We start from the raw sequence: 20,807 nt of genomic DNA, 5'->3' as shown, positions 1-20,807 counted from the left end.
TCATCCCCGGCGAAGAACTATCAGGTGCAGTTCGTGTGTGCTAGTCCATCACAGCAGTAAGTGATATGCATTGTCGCAGTATGAGATGACATTTCTATTGCAAACACCCCCCCAAAACCCCAACTTCCCAACTCCCCGGTCCCGACCCCTCCCTCCCCCCTCCCCACCCTTCGTCCAGTGCACAGACCCTATCCAAAGTATACACCAAAGCCACCTCTTACAGGGGAAGTGAATCTCTCATCAATTCACGGGGCTGGCGCTGCTGGGCTCGTGAGCCGTAATAGGTGGAGGTATTTGGGACAGGTAAGTTCTTTAAATTCTGTGAGCAGTAAGGAATGAAATGGTTGCCAAAGCTCATTAAATTGCGCTAAATCCCCTGCCACTGTGAGCGACAATTTCGTCATGCCCAACACGTGCCACAATCTATGGAGCCAGCCCGTGATAGAGGGTGTCGTGGTAGTGCGCCAATGTATAATGTTTTGGACCGCTGATCCTAGTGTGATGGCTATCTGCCTACCCCTACGAGATCTGAGTGGGTACATCAGTCCATTCGGGAGCCCCAGCAGGGTGTATGCGGGAAAGCGTGGTAGTTCAATGCCAAAATGGGAATCAATTTCATCCAGCACTTCCCCTCCAATAGGTTGCCAGGAGTGGACAATCCCATAGAATGTGTGTAAGTGTACCCCGGTGCCCGCACCCTCGCCAACATGTGTCCTCCTTGCTACGGTCAAATTTGTGAACCCGCTCCGGTGTGTAGTACCAATAGGTGGAAACCTTGGTCAGCGTGTCAGTGAGACCCATGTGGTATGCCGAATGCCTCGCTCTATAGGATATGTGCTCCCACTCTTTAGGGCTCAATGTCCTACCCAACTCCCGTTCCCAGCGCTCTCTCCCCGGGTTATAGAGGTGTGTAGAAGGCGGTTATAGTAACCTATAGAGATCCGTAATCAATTTCGAATCCGACGTACGCGACAGTAGCCATTTTTCGTATGGTAGGAAGTGCCTATCGCCGCCTCCCTCACCTGTGGTTGAAGAGCTCAGTGGCGAGCTTGCATATTGCGGTGCCTCTCGGTTTCAGGGAGTGAAAACTCCTGGCGAAACTGCGGGAAGGGGACAACCCTCTCTGGGCCATACATGTGACACAGGGCTCTACACCCCGCCTGACTCCAGTGTGTGAATGCTCCCCTTTCCATTCCAGGGGTAAATTCTGGATTGTCCACCAACGGTGTGAGTGGCGACGGGAACGAGGTGAGGCTGTACGTAATGTTAGTGGCATCCCAGACCCGCAGGGGCACTCTTGTAACAAAGGAGGCGTACAAATTCTTGGGCCGGTGAGTCCGGCGCAGAAATGTGATTTCCTGCATGGGTCTGCCTGCCACCGCCTGATCCTGGAAGAGCCAGTGCTTGTCGGACTCCCATTTACTCCATTCCACGAGATAACGCAACTGCGCTGCTTGGAAATACTTACGGAAGTCAGGTATTCCCGATCCTCCCGCCTCCGGGGCCAACAGTGAGAGGGCCCTGCGCATTCTAGGTTTTTTCCCCTGCCAGATAAAGCGCGAGACGTCCGTCGGTAGTTGCGGGATCCACCCGACCGGTGGCTGGAGCGGTAGGGCCCGGAACAAGTAAAGCACCTGAGGCAGGACCGTCATTTTGATGGCGGCTATCCTACCCAACCAGGAGAGGGTGCAGCGGTTCCATCGACCCAACTCTTCCCTGATCTTTGCACCCAGGGCTGTGTAGTTGGTCGATACCATGGCCGGTAAAGTGGGAGCTATCTGGATCCCCAGATAGCGTACCGCCTCTGATGAGCAAAGCATGGGGAATTGGTTTTGTAGGTAGGCCCTAGTGGCCGGCTCAAGGGAGATATCTAGAGCCACCGACTTTCACATGTTCATTTTAAACCCCGCGACTGCGCCAAAGGAGGCCAGCTCCTCGATGCAGGCCGGTAGGGCCGTCCGGGGCTCGTCAAGTGATAAGATGACATCGTCCGCGTAGAGGCTTATAGCGTGTGTGAAACCTCCCATCCGCACCCCCATCACCGCTGGATTGTTGCGGACCCGTTGGGCGAACGGCTCCATATAAAGGGCGAAGAGCAAGGGCGAAAGCGGGCATCCCTGCCTAGTGTCTCTCTCGATGTTAAAGTCCCTAGAGTTATACCCATTCACACCAACCACCGCAGTCGGCCGTCTGTAGCAGTTAAGGATCATGGAGCGAAACTTATCCCCTATGCCTGCCTTCACCAGAACTCGTTCCAGGTAAGGCCAGTGCACCAGGTCGAACGCCTTCTCCGCGTCCACCACCAGCATCATTCTTTCCCCCGGAATCCGGGAGGCCTTCTCTAGCAGGTGGACGATCCGTTTCGTGTTGTCAACCGTCTGCCTCCCCGGGACAAAACCAGCCTGATCAGGATCTATAAGACCGGGTAAGTGAGGAGCTAGTCGGGCGGCTAGGATCCCCGTGTACAATTTTAAATCGACATTCAGAAGAGATATCGGTCTATAAGATCCACAGTGCTTCCGGTCCTTCCCAGGTTTGGGGATAACTGTAATGGAGGCCCATAGAAGATCAGGCGGAATGGCCCCCGGTTCAGCAAACAAGTTGAAAAGACGAGTAAGGATAGGGGCCAGCGACGTGCAGAACGTTTTGTAAAAGAGCGTGGTGTATCCATCCGGGCCTGGCGCTTTGCCATGTTTAAGCCGGGCGATGGCAGAAATCACCTCCTCTATCCTGATATCCCGATTTAAGTGCTCCGCCTGCAAGGGATCCAGGGATGGCAGGGTGACCGAGTCCAAATAGGCAGCCATGGCCGTCTCATCCGGTGGCTCACTAGTGTAGAGATCTGCGTAAAACCTGCGGAATACAGCTGCAATGTGAGCGTCTTCCGTCTCCACCGTCCCCGTAGGGTCAGAGATCTCCTTCACCAGCTGACTCTGGCATGCTACTCGGAGCTTGTTGGCCAGCAATTTGCCACAACGGTCCCCCCCCTGTGTAAAAGGTATGGCGCAGCCGGAGTGCAGCGTATTCCGCTCGGTCCAAGTCCAGGGCTGCCAGGAGCTTTCTCGCTTCCTTGAGCTGCCGCCAAATTCTGGGGGCCCCTGTCCTGTGATGCATCTGTTCAAGCTCGCGGACCCGGTCGGTGAGTTCTTCCCTCTTGGCCTGTCGCTCTTTATTTTTGGCAGAGGAGATCGCCAAAAATTTCCCCCGGAGGACTGCTTTCAAGGCCGCCCACTGTGTGGCCCGGGCGGTGTCAGAGTTGTCGTTGTGAGTCAGGTATTCTCGGATCGCATCCTCAATGCGGTCCACCACCACCTTCATGTGCAGCAGGGTGTCGCGGAGGCGCCATGTTCTGGGGGAATGAGCTGCCGGAGGCAGACACAACGTAGCATCGACCGGGGCGTGATCCGATAGAGACAACACTCCCATATCCGACCCCGAGACCAGAGCCTGCACCGAAGACGTGACCAGAAGGTGTTCTAGCCCCGCATACGTCTTGTGTGCGTGGGAATAAAACGAATAATCCCTGTCCGTGGGATGCATGTGTCGCCAAAGATCAAGGAGGTCTACCTCCGACAGCTGTGCCCTACAGCCGGCGGAGAACTCCCCGACCTGCGGGGAACGCTGCGCCGACCTGTCCATAGCAGAATCAAAAATCATGTTAAAATCTCCCCCGGGAATAATATGTCTGTCTTGCGAGGCGGTAATATCCTCAAACGCCGATTGCAGGAAACTTTCCTGCCGTTCATTAGGGCTATACAGGGACCCGATCGTAAAAGTAAGGCCCCCAATCCTAAACCGGTATGCTAACAGTCTGCCTTTCTGTTCGGTGAACTTGTGGAGGATTTCCCCTTTAAAGTGTCTGGCCACCAGTATCGCCACCCCCGCTGTCTTAGTGGTACAGGAAGAGAAGAATTGTGACGGGAACTTATGGGAGCGCAGCCTGTGTGTGTCCTGTGGCAGCAGGTGCGTCTCCTGATGGAGACATATGTCTGCACGTGTATTGTCCAGGAGAGAAAGCACTGCCCGCCGCTTGACCGGATTATTCAAACCCCTGAAGTTCAGGGTCACAACCTTAAAAGTGTCAGGAGGCATAGAGAAAGGTGTGGAAGAAGGCGTGAAGGCCCCGTTCGAATAAGGCGGAGTGTATGAGCGCCCATAACGGTACCAGAAGCCGCAAGGCAAAGAAGAAAGTGTAGGTGATTACGCAGCTTCCCCGTCCGGGCAAACTAAGGTGTATGAATATCGCCAGAATATCTAGTAGCCGCACAGTGCACTGGACGACCCTCCCCCCCTTCCCAACTCCTGAATCCCTTCTCCATCCCAATCCCCTCCAACTCCCCAGGAACATCCCCCAAACTACCCACCCTAACCCCTTCCTTCCCCATCCCTCCTTCCCCTCTTCCCTCCATCCCAACTCCTCAACTGTCCCCAGCCCCGACCCGCAACTGGAACAACCCCAACAACCCCAACAACCCCTTCCCCCACCCCCTGTTCCCCCAACTGTTCCAAAGATTCCATTGTCCCAGTCCGGTCCTCAGCGGACAAGTCTGCAGAAAGTTACTCAAGTGGACGTCCAGCCACTGCCCACCCCCCTCTCCCGAACCCCCAAACCTGCATTGTCTGAAATGGCTATGTCGATCTCCCCCCGGAGTATATTCAGGCCATCAGAGCGACTTCAGTAGGCGCAGTGTCTCTAGCCACTTCTTGAACTGCATTGGCCATGTCCGCTCAAGTAGTGGGTGAGTCTGGACGGGCAGAAGAAGTAGAAGATCTGCGTGCTGGGATCGATTGCCAACCGTCTCTGGTAGCACGCCGTCGACGGGGGGTGGGCGCCGAGTCGTCTGTCACGGTAATCCCAAGTACCCCGCAGGTGTCCTGGAGGGAGCAAAGCTGATGCAGCGTCCCGTTCCATCGGAAAATCAGGCGGAAGGGATGGCCCCATGAGTACTGCGTGTTGTGATCCCTCAGGACGTCTGTGGCGATTTTGAATCCCTTACGCTTCTGGAGAGTTATTATTGAAAGATCTTGGTAGAGAGCAACCTGGTGCCCCTGGAAGCGCAGGGACTGCTGCTGGCGTGCTTCACGGATAATCCGCTCTTTCAGGGGAAAGTCCGTCAGGAAAGCCAAGATGTCAGGGGGGGGCGCAGAGGCCCTGCGAGCCGGGCCCACCCTGTGAGCCCTGTCTATTCTGATGATGAAATCATCCGGCTCTCCCAGTATCTCTCTGAAGAGTTCTCTGAGATACCCAGCATCGTCCTCGCCCTCGTCTCCGGATGGAATTCCCCGGACCCGTATGTTGTTGCGACGGGACCGGTTCTCGAGGTCTTCGTTATGCGATTGGAGGTCGATTTGCTGATCCCGTAGGCGCAGCACCACCTGCTGCAGTTGTGCAATCTCCTCATCCCGGGAGTGACCCGCTTCTTCCATAGTTGCCACCCTTTCGCCAAGACCATCGACCTCTCTCCGCACCTCCTGGACTTCCCCTGCGACTTCCTGCTTTAGTGTTTGGAAATCCTCCCTGAGCGAGCTAAAGAGGGATTCGAGGAAGGATCTAGTCACTGGGGGTTCCCCCCCTGCTGCCCCTTGGGAGCCGCTCGAGTGGCCTGGTGATTGTTGCCCCCTGTCCTGCCTCGCTGGGCCTCTGTTCAACATTTCAGGCTGTGTCCAGTCTCCTTTCTTGTTCCCTCTGTTGCCGGCCATGCCCCCGGTGATGACCCCAAGGGAGCGCACTGTCGCCTTCCAAGCTCCGTAGGTATCCTTGCTCCAGGCACCGGGGCCTCAAACTCGGCCCGCAGCAAGTCCCGCAGATCAAACTGGTGGCCAGGTGGAGAGAACTCGCATCGGAGGAACCTCGGGCTAGGCCCAGTATCGCGTGTGGGGCTGCTCCGGCGCTCCGCACCAAAGTCCGTTGTGTTCAAACGCCAGACACACGTACCCCCAACCAATGGTGGAGTCTGCTCTGTTCCTCTGACGGGCCGTCGAAGCTGGAAGGGGTCGCTGCAAAGGCGGTCTCCGCTAGGCCTCACCTCCGGCCTCGCGTAGCGAATTGCGCCAGCACTCCCAGGCCAAGTCTCTTACCCACGGATCCCGGGCATTCTCACCTCCCCATCCGGCGCGGCAGTCAGCTACGAGAGTTCCAGCACCAGTCTATCGGCCAGCTGCCGCCGTCGGAAGGAGTCCGCCTCAAAGGAGCCAGCCGCTAGGCCCCAGCCTCGGTCTCACGTATTGGTCTGTGGCAGCATTCCGGGTTCTGGTCTCCCACCTCTGGGCGCCGGGCCTCTGCGCTTCATCACTGGGCGCTGTATTCTGCTGCGGGGGGTTCCGCTCCGGCTCCGCGACAGCCTCTGCCTCCGGAAGAAGTGCGCTTCAAGGGCGCATACCGCTAGGCCTCATCCCCGGCCTCGCGTAGTATCCCTGCGTCAGCGCTCCGGGTCCCAGTCTCACAACTCCGGGCGTCGGGCATCTATACGCAACCGCTCAGAACCGCAGCCAGCCACAGGGACTCCTACTCCGGACCCCCAGCGTTTCTCCACCACCGGTGACATTTTCGCTTCAAGAGGGCTTGCCGCTGGGCCTCATCCCCGGTCTCGCGTGACGATCCGCCCCGGGGGCTTCGGGTATCAGCCTATCGCCACCGAGCACTGGGTATATGCACCCCTCCGTGTGGTACTGGGGTCCGCCGAAGCGAGTGCTGCCTCAATACTCCAGCCAGCAGTTCCACCACAGGACGTCCCCGGGCCGATTCGGACCTCGTGGTCGCGGCTTGCAGTCTTCTTGTGGCGCCGGCTCAGCCTCCGTGCACACTCCTCGGGCTCTAAGCCAGCGGCTCTGAGAGCTACCAGCACCACTGGAATTCTCGCAGGGAGATCTCGCAATCCCTTAACAGATCCCCGGCCTTTTGGGGGGAGATCTGCAAATAAAGGCGGCAAAGGGGCTCGGGTTCACGGGAGCTCGCATAGAGTGCGACCGCTCACTCCGCCATCTTGGCCACGCCCCCTTGGCACCCTTTAAAAGCTTTTTCTAGGCCTTTTCTAGGATCGCGTACAAGTCTAAACAGGTACTTAATCAATTCCGGATCCATATTAGGGGCATTACATGCTTTTTCATCTAATGAGGGTCTTGAACACTCTGCCCTTAAAATATTCCTTGTCTCTCTTTCAAGAGGGAAGCAAATCCATTTTTTAAAAAAAGTTTGAGACATGTTCCTGCGGAGAGCATTGCGAGGAACTGGGATGTTTTAGATTAAGAGGGGAGAACATCTCCTCTCCCAGGGGGTTTAGAATACTGTCCTTCGAGGAAGAAGGAGGTTCGTCCTCCTCATAAAAAATTCCTACATCCCCATCATCTAAATCCAGAACGTATTCGTCTGGATCCATATCATCATCATCATCATTATCCGAGCCTTCTAAGTAGTCTTGAGCACTTTGAGATAGTGAGCCGCTAAGGGCATCCAAGGTATTTGGGCCGCGGAGGGCACCTGATTGTTGTGTGTCACAAGAGGCAACTCTTTTACCTGAGGTGCGAAGACCTTCCAAAAATGTTGTGGTGCTAAGACCACCAATATTATCAGAGGTGCTAGTACCTCCCGTGCTCTCATGGGTCTCGGTAGCGGTGTGGTTAGTTTTCTTTGTACGTTTAGCGCGCACTCTCTCATGAGTAACCACATCAGACATATCTTCCTGAGAGAGAAGTGGTCTTTTATAGGGTCCAAATTGGGCGAAGGTCTTCCGCATACAGGTTTCATTTCCTGTTGGATCATAATGCGAAAATCTTCCTTATTAAAGTTAGAGAGCGTAGCATTGTTCACATCTGACTCAGATAAGTTTTCCATCTTGTCCCTTCTTTTTTTTATTTTTATGTATAAATCAAGGGACTTACTTATTCACCCTATTTTTGATGTATAAATCAGGGATCTTACTTATGCACCCTATTTTTTTATGTATAAATCATGGATCTTATTTATTCACCCTATTAACCTCTTCGCCGCTAATGACAAGGGTAACTCGTCATGCCCCTCCCATTCATTTCAATGGAAATCCCATTATATGGGCCCGAGTGCCATAGCATCCAAGTGGTTAAAGCACAGGTTATTAAATAGCTGTGACAAAAGGGGAGAAAAAGGACGAAAGACACCCTCTATTTTTCGACTCTAGATACTCTTTTTATGCCCAAAAGGTGTCAGTCTTCAAAAAAATATCCGAATCAGCTTGAGCAGAACAGCTGAATTGAGTTAACGGTGAAATTAGAGGAAAGATCCTTGGGAACACAGGCACGAAGCGTGTCTTCTGCCAAGGGTCTTTCCTTTGTGCGATATCGGACTTTGACGGTAGAGCTTTGCTGTCGGTAACGATGCGGGCTTAATGCGGGCTTTTCCGCGATACCAAGCATTGCCGGCACTCCCAGCTTTTGATGACAATGCGGGCTAAAGCCGGTCCAAATATAAAGTCTCGCCTTCTTTTAAGTTCGTCGTCTAAAGAAGGTGTGCGGGCGGAACTTATACCCCAACCCACGCGGGTGAGTAAGAGAAGTAACGCGCGTGGGCTAATCAGCGTGTTACATAATTTAGATGATGCAAATGTGTAAGAAAACTTCCCCCCAGCGAGCGAAGAGACGATCACGCGCTCGGGAGGTGGGGGGGTGTAAACGTGGGTTAACTCCTTAAGGGTACTATAAAAGGCTATATGTAGATATTCCTAAAAGAGAAAAGAAATAAAGGAGGGTTAGGATCTCCATAAATTGCAGATCCGGGGAGGAGGGAGGGTAGGAAGTGGGGTAAGGCCACAAAGAGATAACCTGAAATTAATACAATACCACAATGATGAGAGTATTAACCCACCTTAGAATTAAACCTCACCAATATTCATATTCATAACAAAGTTAAATGACAATAATGGTAAAACAAGAGAGAGAGAAGCGAGCTACTTATCTGCTTGGAGCCGCATTTAAAAGAGACTGATGGTTGCTATGTCTTATGTCTTACTTTATCTCAGTGTTCTTATTGGAACCTTTGTATTGTGATGCGACTGGCTTGGATCTGCAATTAACCACTTGGACGCTAAGGGTGCTCAGCCCATATAATGAGATTTCCATTGAAATGAATGGGCAGTGCATGACAAGTTACCCTTGTCATTAGCATTCAAGTGGTTAAAGGTCATTGCATAATGTAGGCTCCGTTCTTGTAATGAAATCTGAGTTGAAGTTGCTGGTATCTGAACAAGTGAGTTCCTCCCATCAGCAGCATCATTCACGGTGATTGAGCTAAAGTGGACAGAAATCCTATTCACAGTTTTTTGCACTTGAGTTGACTTAAACCTACGTGGAAATTCCACTGCTTCAGGTTTGTGTTTGTATTTGACATCTGCTGGTGGTAGTTTTGAAAGTACAAATTGGAAAACTGCAGAAATAATACACGGGAAACAGGCAAGTGCATTTCCACGCATTATTCAATATTGTTTGTTCAGGTGTAACAAAACGTTGGGATTATGATTTTTGTCCGTTTGTTGCAACAGATGTTAAGTGAAGCCTAAATTTCAGCTGTGAGAACTTAACTCGCTGAGCCATCTTGTCATTCCAGGGGATATATTTTTCACTACTATAAACCATCTCTTCCCTATAAGACTTTGGGAACACTGTGTGCACGCTTACACATTGGTCGCAGTTACAATCCGTGATTTGCTTGTATTCGATTGTGTTTGGCACTTTTCTTGCAAAAACATATCTAAGTGGATGTGGGGGGTTTAAATAAATGAAATGGTGTTTCTTGTGAATAGTGAGGTTGACAAAAAGCAAAAGACAGCTACATTGGGTACGGCAAAAGATCAAAGATGGGCTGGTGATAGAGGGTGCTGATTGGACGTTTGTGGTTTGGAACAATGCAGGGATCGGAATGGACAGAAAATAGGCCCGGGCCCCAAAATAACAGTGGTCCCCTATAGCAAATCAGATAGCTACTGCGGAGACCCACGTTAGTAAGTCGGGCAGTTTCAAACTTGTAAAGACAGGCTGTATAGGCATGGGAGACTGCATGCATTTGTGTGCTTGCTGCAGGCAATATTTGTGGTCACCTTACAAAAACGACAGTACAAACCAGCCCACCAGACTATAAAACAGGCTTACCACCAGCCTGTAAGACCAGCTCTTCTGGCACCTCCAGATCGCCATATGGGCCAAACCCATGGGCGCAAGAGATATGTGTGTGTCTGTTTTAGCAAACATAAATACGTAATATAAAAATAAGTGGCCGATTATTGTTCATTACACTAGCGGCCATGACGCTTTGGGGGTTCCGGTGACATTAATGTACTATTTTACCCTCAGCCTCCTGTGACCAACATTTCTCGGTGGTGCTACAGGCCGACAATTCACACACAGCAACGCGTCGCTTACTATCTACGTGCAATCTATGTGCACAACAAATCAGTTAATTGTGGGTTATAACACACATCCTCCAAGCCATAAGCTCGCTGTGGGGATTCCCATTAGTTAAGGCGCTGTGGGTACGTGCTGCCTGCAGTCTCTTTCACTACATTATCCGTTTCTCTCCTTCCCTTTTCACCATTGGCCCTTCCAGTGGCGTAATACAAGATGATGCCCCATTCCCTCCCAGCCAAATGTAGTAGTGACCATTCAGCCCCCGCCCGCAGAATGCAGCGAGGTGTCCCTTAGACTTAGTAACTCATTGACATTCATTGGCTTTCTGCTGAATTGGGAGTCCCCTAAAAGGAGAGGGCCATGGTCCACCCATGTAAATACCTTTTTCCAAAACGTGTCTCTTTATTACTTTCTCTCACTTGCACTCATCCCATATCTTTTTTTCATGTTCACTCTTCCGCATGTGTTCTCCAACGTTTCTTTCTCTCACTCGCTAAGTCTTTCCAAACTCTCTTTTCTGCTTCTCGCCCTTTTCACAATCAAATGTTGTTATTCATCAGTGCATATCAAAAAGCTATTCTGGAAGCACGAGTGTACAATTGAATTAAAATGAATGACATGCCCTCGATGGTAAGGAAAACCAAGATGGCTCCCGCCACAGACATCTACTTCTGGCCCAGCAAATAACATGTTTCACGGGCAAATGGCAATCATATCTCAAGCGTGCCCTCTTCGTAGCTGCTGTGGTGAATTCCTTAACTACATGTTGCCTTTGCAAAAACCGAAAAGACGCTGGTTATTGCCAACCCGGGGCTCTCCCCTGATGGTGGGCAATATCAAGTTTGTGACGCATGTCCTTGACATGCCCTGAAGAGCAGCTCTCCGAGGCAGTCCGTGCAGCGCGAGTCCTTGGAAAACATGCTGATCTCTGGGAAACCCCTCAGCACAAGGTGAGGTTCCGTGACAATTGTAAGTGGTGTTTTCGACTCGCGCGAATATGGTCGAGTCTGGTATCTATGAACCGCAAATGACGAGTTTAGTGGGTGTATGCAGTTTCGCTATGTTAACCTAAACCGTTCGTCTGTTACGTGGGTTTTTCTATCTGCACCCACGGGTTCCATCTTAGTTACGGCGTCCAGTTTGTCTCTTGCCCTCAAGTAGCCAGCGAACGGACGTTGTCCGCTTCGCGACCCTGGGATTCCTAAGATATCTGCGGAAGACACGTGTCCTTTGAAAGTGTCTTTATGACGAGGGGGATGATACTGTAAGGCAGATGGCCCCGCACGAGGCTCATCTTGCCGTGCTAGTTTATTGTCTCAGCCGTGCATCACATTAGGCACGTCCCTTTGATGCCTGTAGCTCGTGTTTCCAGATACCTCCCCTTTTACACCCTTTCCGATTCCCCCACTGTCTTCATCTTCCTCTGCACCTGTCCTTGTTCCTCCTTCGATCTGTTTTATTGTTGATTGGAATGTACTAATGGTGGGAAGATGGGTTTTTACAGTTGGGAACCGCCAAATGTTTCCGCAATTATGTCTCGGACCTTGAATGTATCAAAGTGACCAAAGCGACCCCTCTCAGGGATAATTATGGGAACCGAGTTGTAAACCTTTGTGTACCATGTAAACCTATGGAAGAAACGTGTATAAAAGGAGCGACCCACTTGCAGCAATTTGAAGCAGTCTCCCCAAGTTGCACGTGTTGTACTTGCTGTGACTTCTGTGTTCCCTGCAGTAATAAAGCTCGAATCTTTGACGCCAAAGGAAGTGTCCCGTGTCTCTGTCATTCGTACGCCGGAGCAGGTTACCCACGAAGGTTTCAGGTGTTGTCCCCTGGCACCGCTGGGTCTTAAATAACCCAGTCCTTCAGTTGGCGCCCAATGTGGAGCTGCATCAGTGGTACCGGTCCAAGCCCGACGATCGTGAGGAACTTCGTGTGAAATCTCCGAGGGAAGGTGCACTCCGCTTCATCGATCCTGTTGTCGAAACAAGTGGCCCGAAGACTTTTCCTGCGAAGATTCCCGCCTCCTGATGGCTGCGACGGACTGCTGCCCTGACTGTAGACCTGTTTTGGCGCCTGGCGTAGACCTTGGTATAGCGAGACGATTGACGGGCCTTCCTGGTGACGCCATCGATCTTTGAGTTAAGTATTTGTGGGTCGCGCCCAGAGTTCTTGGTTGTGGTTACTTAGTTGTTGCATGGTTCCATTGCATTTGTGGTTCTTGGTACTTTGTTGTGTTATTTGACGACTGCAGCCGCCAAAAACCGAGGGTTTTTGCTCTTTGCTGGGACTTGGTAAATCCCGTAACCCTTGACGTTTGTGAAACTCGGCCAGTGTGCAAGATGCCTGGTCGCTGTACTTTGTTTAGTTGTTTCAGACGTTGTGGTACGGATTCCCGACTGGAGGATTCGTGTCCGATACCTCCGGTTGGAACTCCCACTTATGAGCTCTACAGCAAACACGGGCTAGGCCCGATTACTTTTAATGAATATTGGATTTGTTACACTAAAAAGGATGGTGTCCTTAGTTGGCCACCTCATGGTAGCTTTGAGACTCCAATTTTAGATAATCTTGAGGCTAAATTATTTGCGAAAAAGTCAAGGCCGGCCATGTTTGATGCCTTTCGGTTGTGGCGTAAAGAAGCCCGACAGAAAGAGATCAGACAGACTAAACGTAATCAGAGAAATGGTGTTGCTGCCATTGTAAAGAAAGCAGAGCAGTTTCAGCGTGATAAGGAGGATAAGGAAAAGGAAGTGTTTGATAGGCTACAGCGTATGTCCATAGATAAATGCTATCCTGTTTTGCCTATGGAGTCGGACAAGAAGGAAGAATCAGTTGAGGATCCTCTAATGTCTTATCTTATGAAGTCGCCACCTCCGTATGTACAGGGTACTGCAGCTCCAGTGGTTCCCCCTGTACCTGTTCCTGTACCTGCTCCTCAACCTGTTCCTCAACCTGCACCCGTTCTTCCGACTGTTCCTGCTCCTTTGCCTACTGCTATTCCTACTGCTCCTCCACTTCCACATACTCCTGCTCCCGCTACTGTTCCTGCTCTACTTACTCCTGTTGCTTCTTCTGTTTCTACCTCTTCTCTTGTTAGTCCCTTGTGCTATACTTCTCCATCTACTCGTAGTCGTACTTCTCCTGTTGCGGCTAGCTTCTTTCATTCTCTCGGACCTGTTCTTGGGTCCGCTGGTTTAGATGGTCCTCAAAGACGTAGTCAGCTTCCCGGTAACAGGGAACGTGCTTCGCTGTATAATATGGCGATGGGTTGGATGACACACCCTCTTAGAAATCCTCCACGTGCTGTACTTGATACGTTCTGTCAATTCAATGTACCGACACAAAGATATGTTTTCGAAGAAATGTGCAAGGTTTTGCGCGATCAGATATCGGCCGGTGCACCTGACAAGGTGTTGACCGCTTTGTCTGATCTACAGCTTCAGTTCTCGAACGGACTGATAGTGGATACCAACGTTCGACGTGCTGTTGAGCGGTTGCTATCTTTCCGTCCCACTCCTATACCTCAAGCCTTGTTTGTTGAGGACGTTGAGAGGCAGTTAGATGCGTCTGGTCAGTTCCCCATGCGTGAAGTCCCTCCAGTATGGATGCCAGCTAACCCTCAAGCTCAGCCACCGATTTTGGCGCATTTCCAGAGAGTATGGATTCATCTCCCATGGAAACGATCGGAAGTGTTACAGGTGAAGCAATCTTTGCCTGACCCTCGCAAAAATCCTGCAGGGTACTATAAGGAATTGTCGCAGCTTGTAGACGCTACGATAATGAATCTTGCCGACATTGATATGCTGTTTGGTAATGTCGTACCGCAACCGGTATGGGCTAAGATTCGTCAGGAAAATCACGCAAACGAACTAGGTGGTGATTGGGCGGCCATTATAGCAGCGGATGGGTTGCAAACCGGTGGTGCTAAACCCGAACAGTTAATTGCTGCTCTCCCTCAGAGAATAATAACACTAATGAAAACTCTTATGCCAGCTATGAGGGTGAATTGGGACAAATTGTCAGCTTGTAAGCAGAAGAAGGATGAGAGTGTCTCCGACTTCTTTACGAGATTTGAGGAGGCATTCATCGATCATAGTGGGCAGGATATGGGCACTGAGGGTGGTCAATGGTTGTTCGTGGACAAATTTGTCTCTAACTTATTGCCTGACTTGAGCAATAAGTTGAAAAATTCTGAAAGTGCGTGGGCTGTTTCTACCTCGGCTCAAATATTGGCTACAGCACAGTATTATGAGAACAGAGAGAAAGAGGAGAACGATCGTGCTGATAAAAAGACGAAAGAACTTAAAACTAAAGTGTTGTTACAGCAGGCGTATCCTCCGCGTTCGAATCAGAATGCTTCACAGCAAAATAGATCGCAGTCGCAATCTAATAGATCACAATCTCGAAATGACTCCTCTTCTCAAAGATCTTCGTTAGGGTACAATCAGTGTGCCTATTGTAGACAGGAGGGTCATTTAAAATTCAATTGTCCTGCTCTAAACGATCGTAATAGTGGTAACTCATCTAGAGGAGGTCGTGGTGGTTCTCAGCAGACATCACGTGGTAGAGGTCGTGGTGCTCAAAATGACCGTTCGGATAACTCATCAAATTCTAATAACTGTTTCGATCAACGTGGATCATCGCAAGGACGATCTGCGCAGTACAATGTAGACGATTATTACGTCGATCAGGGAACTGACGACAGTAATTACTAGGACAGCTATAGACAAGGAGAGGGAGTGGTATCAGTTCCGGTTGATCAGAGAGGGCCTTACGTCGCAGTTGCTACATCGGGCGTCGTTGAGCCTTTTCTGTTGGACACTGGTGCAGCGAAAAGTTCTATTATGCATTCGAAACTCCCTGGCACACCTTTGTCTGGCTTAACAAATGTTTCCGTTGGATTCTCTGGCGCCCCCGTTAGCAATCCAGTTTCGCGCCCTTTGCCCCTTACAATTGGGCCACGTGAGCTTCAAGCTCCGTTGAATTTGACTACGGGTTGTGGTGAAAATCTTTTGGGCCTGGATTTGCTAAAACGTTTGTATGCAACTTTGTATGTTCTCCTGCGGGTGTAAAGCTTACGTTAGGTGAGAGGGTTGTCTCTCCTATGTACTTGTCTCTCGATAAGCTTCCACCGGAATTGAGTTCTCTTCCTACATCTTTGTGGGCAACAGGTCCCAATGATGTGGGCCTGCTTGACATCTCCCCTTACGTTGTTCAGCTGAAATCTAATGTGCGATTGCCACGTATTCCCCAGTATCGTATCTCTCTTGATGGTGAACGAGCACTGTTAGCGATCATCTATGATTTGATCGAGAAAGACGTTATTGAAGAAACTCGGGGAAACGTGTGCAACAGCCCTGTACTGCCCATTCTAAAACGTACTGATCCTTCGAAACCACCTGTCTATCGTTTTGTTATCGATTTACGGGAGGTAAATAAAATTGTGATTCCTCAGTTCCCCGTTGTGCCTGACATCACAGCGCTACTGACTCTGATTCCAGCTTCTGCATCTTGGTTTTCGGTGATCGATTTGAAGAATGCGTTTTTCAGCATTCCGATTGCAGAAGAGAGCAGAGACCTTTTAGGTTTCTCTCTTGGTGGACGCAGCTTCCGGTTTAAGCGCGCTCCTCAGGGCTACTGTGAGAGTCCCTCGATTTACAGTCAAGCCTTGAAGGGTCAACTGGATGCGTTTACGTTGCCGGCTGGTGCGGCTTTAATCCAATATGTTGATGACTTATTGGTAGCTGCAGATACTCTGGACATTTGCAAAATTGCTACGGTGTCGTTGCTGCAACATCTCTGTGACTTACATCACAAGGTGTCACCTTCTAAACTCCAATATTGCTGTCAAGAAGTAACCTACCTAGGTCACTTATTGTCAAAGGAGGGAAGGCGGTTGACCCCAGAGAGAATTGCAGCAATTGCGCGAATGACTGTGCCAGCAACCCAAAGAGATGTGCGTGCTTTTCTAGGTATCACGTCATACTGTAGGCAATGGATTCCAAATTTTTCATTGCTAGCGAAACCATTGGTGGCTCTTACGTGTAAGGATGTTTCAACTCCTTTACCATGGACGGAAGAATGTCAGAAGAGTTTTTCTGAATTGCGTGATTCATTGTGTTCGGCTCCTGTGTTAGGTACTCCTGACTACAGTAAGCCGTTCACATTATACGTTCACGAGAGGGAAGGTTGTGCTTTGAGTGTCTTAACGCAACCTTTTGGTGGTAAGCAACGTCCATGTGCATATTTTTCCTCGACCTTGGACCCGGTAGCTAGAGCATTGCCGAGTTGTTTGAGAGCAACAGCGGCAGCTGCGGTGTCCATCCGACAATCAGCAGGATTGGTCATGGATAATATGCTTACGGTGATGGTTCCGCACGCAGTCGATACTCTTTTAAATCGTACGAAAACTCAGCACTTGACGAGTGCGAGGTTGTCTGGATACGAGTTGACGCTGCTGGCAAGTCATATTCAGATAAAACGTTGCAATGTTCTGAACCCGGCAACTTTGTTACCAATTAGCACGGAGTCAGATGAAATAGCAGAACATGATTGTTATTTGAGGACCGAAGAGGAAACAAAAGGTCGAGTGGACCTTAAAAACACCCCTTTAGAAGATCCAGATGGAACGTTGTATGTGGATGGTTCATGTTTTAAATTGCCGAATGGCGATGTCACTACTGCATATGCCGTCGTGACGTTGAATACTGTTGTTGAAGCTGCAAGATTGAATCAGAATTCTGCCCAGGCTGCGGAACTGATTGCTCTTACTAGAGCGTGTGTGTTAGCGAAAGGGAAACGTGTGAATGTGTTTACCGACAGCCAATATGCATTTGGTGTCGCCCATAGTTTTGGACGGTTGTGGAGAGAGAGAGGTTTCATGACATCGCATGGTACGAAGATTCAGCATGGTCAGCTTGTGAGCGATCTTTTGGATGCACTTACGTTGCCTAAGCAGGTAGCGATTGTTAAATGTAGTGCGCATCGTAAGGTGACGGATGATGTTGGACGTGGTAATGCGTTTGCAGATGAGACTGCTAAGGAGACTGCCCGGAACCTTAGCACTCGAATGTATGTGACGAGTTCGGTTAGGTGGCCTACAGAGTCTAGTATGTGTGAGGATACTATCGAGAGTGTGAAGGCGATACAAAATGAGGCCACCGAGACTGAAAAACGAAGTGGAAAGAAAGTGCGGGAAAGTTGGATGCGAATGGTTGTTGGGTAGACTTGTCGGAACATAAGAGATGGATGTTGCCAGATGCGTATGTGCTGGCTGTTGTGACAATGGCACATGGGTTAGCACATATTAGCGTGAAAGGTATTTGTAAGTTGCTGTCCCCTGTGTGGAAGAATGATGGTATCACGAAATGTGCTGAACGTTTGGTTAAGAATTGTATGGTATGTATGTTGTACAATCCTGGTAAGGGAACCCCAACTCCTCCTGGTAGTTTTGCTCCCCCCTCGTGTCCCTTTGAGGTGATTCAATTAGACTTCATCCATATGGAGCGATGCAATAACCTGAAATATGTTTTAGTTGTGGTTTGCGCGTTCTCCCGATGGATTGAAGCCTATCCTCTCAAAGACAACACTGCTTTGTCAACTGCAAAAATCCTACTGAAGGAATACTTTCCTCGGTACGGAATGCCTCGGGTTGTATGGTCTGATAACGGAAGTGAGTTTGTGGGGAGTGTGATGAAGAGCGTGTGCAAAGGCCTTGGAATTAATCAAAAATTCCACAGTGCCAATCATCCCCAGTCAGCTGGTTTGGTTGAAGGGTATAACGGCACCCTTAAACTAAAACTAGCGAAGATTCAGGCTACGACTGGTCTTTCGTGGCCTGACGCTTTACCCTTAGCTTTACTGTCAACAAGGGCAACCGTACACTCCCGAGTAGGGCTCAGTCCCTATGAAATAGTGTTCGGTCGTCCTGCTAATGTGTGGGGGGTCCCTAGACCGGGTGTGTTCCGTGATCTTGAGTACCCAATGTTGATTGACTATCTTCATGATCTGACTGCTAAACTGAGGTTAATTCACCAACAGGTTTACAAAGCATTGCCGACGCAGACGGAGGGTCCAGGCCACCAGCTCCAGCCCGGAGACTGGGTGGTCACCAGAAATTTTGCTCGTAAGAAGAATTTGGAGCCCAGGTTCACTGGACCCTACCAGGTCCTCCTTGCCACGAGAACTGCCATTCGTTTAGAGGGCCGGAAAAATTGGGTGCATGCCACCCATACGAAGAAAGTTCCTATACCGTTACCGGCAGACTCGTGGGTGAGGAGGGGCATTGCTTCAGCTGAATCCGAAGGATTGCCGGCGTTTGTACCTTTGAGCGACGCACAACCTGTCGGAGAATCCCCAGTGCAGCAGAAAGATACTGTTGAACATTTGTCACCAAAAGACTCAAGACCAGAACATTCGACTGATCAACAGAACTCTGTTTCTTCAACGGATCCTTTGTTCGACGAACAGACACGTCCTGGGAAAACTCGATACTTTTTGCGATCCAGTGCTAAGGACAAATAAAAAGATTTTGTTCTGTCCCTTGACAGTTGCATTATCCCGTTTTCCATGATCAGTCTGAACACCCGTATCATTGTAATTATTTCTGTATATATTGAAGTTTCGTTCCATATGCATTTTTGCTTCCACAGCTGAGAGACATTTGCATATACATTATAAATAAAGGCCATAGGGCCGCGCGTGTACTTCCTTCTGGTTAGTAGATCTTGACGCTAGGTTAAAGATCGTCGGTTCCTGGGAACTCCTAGGGATTGACTACTGCTACACAGAACGAAGTGCGTCAAGAAACGTTGCGGACGGTCGTAGGGGATGGCGTTTTCAAAGCTGATGGACTTGGAAGAAGCTCAGGCACAAAGATTCAAGCAACAACAACTTAGTCGTACCAAATGTTTTATGTTTCAGATATTCATATTGCTTTTGACTGTTTCTGCATTCTTGGCGGGTGGGGTGTACTATATGATGTCGTACTTCTTACCTTCTGCCATACCTACTCCTACTTCTGACTCTAAACTTACCTCCACTGCATCCCCTCATTCTTTTCATATCTTACCCGAACACGAGCAGGCCAGACGTGTAGAATTCCGCAATAATTCCTTTATCCAGCTCCTTCACCAGCACCAGTTAGTGGTTAACACTACTAATTGTTGGGTGTGTGGGTTGATGCCACATTCCACGGACAGGGGAATTCCATATCTGGTTTTACCGTATAGTTCCCAGGGTTCCGCTCGAGCATTTCAAACAATGTTTCGAAGCGCACTAGATTCTTACCCCAGTCGAGAGCCACGTTCTCCCTACTTTGGCCCTGGCTCGTATCACAAGCCTTTGTCTATAGCGATAGAAGATTTGGATAGAGATATCTATGAGCCGTCGCTCATCCCGGAGGAAGAGGTACAAGCCTATAGGGTCCTGAGTAAGGTCGAGTATAGTGTGCTCACGAGTGATAAACAGCTTAAAAGCTCGCCTCCGATATGGGTCGTACCCCACATTGGTAATTTTTGTTTAATGGGTCGTGGCCGAAGATCGAAAGCCCGACTTGGAGAGAGTGCTTGCACTGAAAATTACATTCTGCAGATGGTCTCGTCCCCTGTGTTTCTGGCTGCCAAGGGTACATACTTTGTCTGCCATGATCGTGCGTATGCATGGTTGCCCTCCGACTTTGTGGGCTCATGTTTTATCGCAAATCTGTTGCCTCCGACGTTCACTGTAGACGCAGACTATCACAAGACTAGAGTTGTGAGAGGCGTAATTAGCGAAGAGGACACTGCCGGTCAAGAGGCAGGAGACTTTTTCAAGGGTTTCCTCCCGTTTTGGGGGCCTATGGCTAATAGTAGGAACCTGAGACAGTTGACTCGAGTGGTAGAATCGACAGCTAATATTACTGCCAGTGCCCTTGGTAATATCACCACAGAACTTAAGGCGGATAGACTTATGACGTTACAAAACCGTATGGTTTTAGACGTGATCTTAGCAGATCGAGGTGGGGTATGTAAGGTGATCCATTCGAGCTGCTGTATTTTCATTCCTGATAACGCTCCGACTGTCTATCAAGCCATCTCAAAGTTGCATAAGATCTCTGAGTCCATACACGTGGACGTAGGGGATTGGACGCTACTTGGGTGGTTTTGGGGCCTGATGTCGACTTGGGGTTGGAAGATTCTGATGATTATCGGAGTTGTTGTGGTATTCCTGTTCACGTGTTGCCTTTGTGTGCAGTGTGGTCCTGCCTTATGTGGCCTCTGTGCTACAACGTGTATAAGACAGCCGCCTGTTACCAAAGGAGCTCGGTTGGACAGAGCTATGTTACAGCAACATCTAGATGGTCTGATGAATATCGAGTATGATTCCGACTAGTGCTTGCCTACATGAGGGCAAAAGGAGCGTCTGAGGTTCCGCGACAATTGTAAGTGGTGTTT

The sequence above is a fragment of the Lissotriton vulgaris genome, chromosome 4_1 (assembly GCF_964263255.1).
Source record: "Lissotriton vulgaris chromosome 4_1, aLisVul1.2, whole genome shotgun sequence".
Lineage (NCBI taxonomy): Eukaryota > Metazoa > Chordata > Amphibia > Caudata > Salamandridae > Lissotriton > Lissotriton vulgaris.
Note: the sequence above shows the minus strand (reverse complement) of the source record.